The following is a 3,968-nucleotide window of genomic DNA, read 5'->3' as shown; positions in this document are numbered from 1 at the left end:
GCGGAAGGGGAGCCCTCGGGACCTTTGTCGCAACATCGTGCCAAGGTTTGTTTTGACTATTTTCAGCATAAGCCACCTTGTTCTACGATTATCCTGACCTTTATTTCATGTATAGTTTGTATCCCTGATTGACGGATCAGAGATAGAGCATTCGACAAGGGGCCTGGCTGAATCGCGAGAGGCATTGAAACAAGCCGAGGCCGCATTGAAATCTACTGAAGCTGCTCGTGCTGCTGAGCTCTCTCAGCTGGAGGTTCGGGTCAGCGATCTTGAGCGGGACCTCGGAAAGTAGGGGAGGGAAGAAGAGCAAGGCTTCCTAAGTCCGTCGTCTCCAGCATGAAATTTAGAACCGAGAAGAGTCGAGGACTGTTGTTTCGAGGGATGATTTTCACGCTCGCCTGACAAGGATGGCTGTTTTGTTTTATTCCCTCATGGCAGTCCGTGAGAAGGACCTGACTCTGGCGAGCGTCGAGGGAAGCCTGAACGAGAACCACCTGCTCGAAGGCGACATGGCTCCGACTCTGGACTCCGAAGATACCAGGCTGTTATCTCGCAAGGAGGAGTTGAAGGCTACCGATGGGGACTTCGACTCGATCCTTTCTCAGCTGCAGTTCGAGTGCACCCTCACGCCGTGTTCGGGAGAGACCGAGGGGCAAGGCCCCGTGGCTGAAGAAGGTGGAGATGTTACGAGCGGGAGAGGAAACGACGAAGCGGCCGAGGGAGGCGATGGCTGTGAGGTTGAGGATGAAGGTGGTGCTCCGAGGAGTGCTTAGGGTAACGATCCTTTCGGGGATTTTTTTTTATTTTTTGTTTTGGCCTGTTTGTGAGGCCACAGTTTGCATGTTTCGGGACTGGCCGTTGGTGGCTTTGAATCTCTGCCCTTGTTAGGGCTTTTTGTATAATGCTTGGCTCAATCTATAAAACCTTTTCGGCTTTTCGAAGTTAGAGGGCGAAGGAGTGAGTTGTCGTGTCGTTCCTTGCCCCTGGACGATCACCGTATCCATAGTCTGTTGAGCGCGCAGCTTTTGCTTTGTGCGAGAACTCGTGAAAACGTATAGACTTAAGTGAAGAGACAAGTTTTGGGATCTCATATCGGGATGTCGATAATATGCCTTTGAGATGTCAGGATCCAGCAAGACTGGGTTTAGGGCAAGACCTAGGTTTACTTTCGGACTAAGGCTATGAGATGACAAGTCGGCTTTCGTTTTACCTGTTTGCGATTTCTACCTTATTTGTACCGATATAAAGTCCGCAAAGTGTTATCGGCTTATATGACTTGTCTTGGCATGAATCGAGCTACTTCCAAAGGCCGTTTGGAGGTGGTGGCCAAAATTTTGGATTTTCTTGTATAGCGCGCTATGGTATACTTGTCGGATGTATGAGAGCTTATCCTTTCGAGGGCGGCTAGTGTCTGTTTAAGACGTTAGGGTTCATTTGTTGTGATCAGCAACAAAGAAGTGATGCCATTTTAAAGGCATTTTACCGGTAGATGTATGTTGATTTTGGAAACAAGAGTGTTGGAAAGACCATAACTTCAAGCGTTTTGCGACGTCTCACAGTGCCAGAAGTTAATCTTTTTTGTTTTGAGCCGCGTTTTTCTTGCAGGCTTTTTACCAAGGATGCTTGAGCATTCGTGGGTTTGTTGGTTTTAGCGTGATAGCTGATTTAGGTGTTCTGGGCGAGTTCTGGACCGCCGTTCTATCCGTTTGTCAGGTAGTAGGCTTAGCAATTGTAGCGTCGCGTTTTTTTTTTGTAAAAAGTTTCGAAAAAATCGAATTTTTGAAAGTTGTAGGAGTATACGAGTATACGTACCCATTCCCCCCCCCTTTTTTTTTAAGATGGGGGGATAGCTGAACTCGCTGGGCGAGCTGCCTACATACCCTTTTTCGGGGATCAAGCCATCTCGTAGTTCTTTGGATCCACTTTACGATTAGTGGTAGTATTTCTTAAGATGCATCGCGTTCCAGGTTCTTTGGATCTTGACGTCCTGCATATTTGCGATTTGGTATGATCCTGGTCGGACTACCTTTATGACCTTGTATGGACCTTCCCAGTTTGCTCCCAGTTTTCCTGCATTACGTTCGGCAGTGTTATGGAAGACTTTACGAAGGACCAGGTAGCCTTCTCTAAACCTGCGGTGGCGAACGTTTGAGTTGTAGTATTTTGCGGTGGCGTGCTGGTAGTTTTGGATTCGTATGAGAGCTTGATCTCGCCGCTCGTTAATAAGATCGAGTTCGTCCAGCAGCATCGTGCTATTAAGATCTTCTCGTTCGGGGGGGGTGGGGAATTCTACTTCTGCGGGGATCATACATTCCGTTCTGTAAACGAGGGCGAATGGGGTTTCACCCGTAGCCCGTTTCGGGGTCGTACAATGCGACCAAAGAACTCCTTCGAGCTCTTCTGCCCATCGCCCTTTTTTGGCTTCTAAACGCTTTTTTAACCCGTTGAGGACGGTTTTGTTGATGGTCTCTGTCTGGGAGTCGACTTGGTCAATCGTATCTTCCACTTCTCGCAGAATGCTTCAAATCGGGTAGAGATGAACTGAGATCCGTTGTCTGTCACGATTTCGTAAGGGACCCCGTGTCCGGTGATGATGTTCTTCCATACGAAGTTCTCGACTTGTACGTCTTTGATACTTGCATAGGAATCTGCCTCTACCCACTTTGAGAAGAAATCCGTGAGGACCAGGAGGAACGGAAATTCACACCGTCGATTATAATAAATAATAATGGAGGAAAACCGAGTGAACCCGTTTTTCCTTGAAGGTCTGAATTCTCTGCGTAATCATTTTAGAATGATATAAATATAGATAATCGCTCAGAGACGTTCTATTGAATAGTATGAATAAATGATTTCTCCGAGAGGAGTAGAGATATGCTAACTATCTGAACAACAGGACAAGAGGCGGCCAAGACGTCCTAAGCCTTGCTGTGCTAGTCTAACCCCCTAAGCCCTAAGTTCTTTAAGCTATAAGGAGTTCTCTAAGTCTAAATTCTCGGTTTCCCTTTTCTTCTGCTCCTGCTCTCCTTATATAGTCGCTCTAGGTCGGTGGCCTATCCTTCGCCTTCGGGCCCAAGTCTATCTCTTTTGGAAATATTCCATTTTTCGTCTATTTTGATAGTTATCCTCGAATCTTTACATTTATCTTTGGAAACTTAGCATTTATCGTATTTCTGCGAGTTAGGATAAACCGTCATAACTTTTATGGGCTCGGATCCCTTCTGAGAGCGTAGATGGGCCTCTAGACCAGTTTGGATCCCTGCGGACCGTTCTTAGGCCTTTTGGCGTTTATGCGATTTCTCGGTTTTAGTCATAAAACCATAAAACAACAAACACCTAGAATTAATAACCTGGCTAGATTTAATAGGTTCCCTAACTCCTTGTGGATTTGATCCCTAAGTACTGCACCTGAACCTCTTATTTGAGAGAGTAATTCACTCCTTAGGATAATTTGAGTGGCATCAAATTTGGCGCCATTGCCGGGGAGCTTTGATCACCATTATATTTAGTGTTATTGATTCTTATTCTTTTCTCTACCCCAATTCTGACACAAAAAAAAATTCTTGTCTTTTCCGGTGCATGCCCAGCAGTACCAGAAGCAACAAGGACAAACACCTACTATTCTCAGAAGATCCTGCTCACTTGGAACGCATGATCCGCAAAGACCAACGTTCCACATCGCTTGACGCAGCAGCTTTCACATCGACTGATTCTCGCACGCAACCGTCGACCGACACCCGACCTTCATCGTCGACCGATCTACAACGTTCGACATTGATCAATACTACACTGCGTACATCTAACGATCTTCAGTCGCGAAACATGGTTGCGATTGTTATTCTCAGACAGGACGAGAACAGAAACCTGTATGACCAGGATGGTCATCTGCGTAATGCAATAAGTCAAAAACTAGACGCTCAGGGGAATATTGTAGAAACCCGTTAAAAAAAAAAAAAAAAAAAAAAAAA

The sequence above is a fragment of the Brassica oleracea genome, chromosome C3 (genome assembly GCF_000695525.1).
Source record: "Brassica oleracea var. oleracea cultivar TO1000 chromosome C3, BOL, whole genome shotgun sequence".
In the NCBI taxonomy this organism is placed as follows: domain Eukaryota; kingdom Viridiplantae; phylum Streptophyta; class Magnoliopsida; order Brassicales; family Brassicaceae; genus Brassica; species Brassica oleracea.
Note: the sequence above shows the minus strand (reverse complement) of the source record.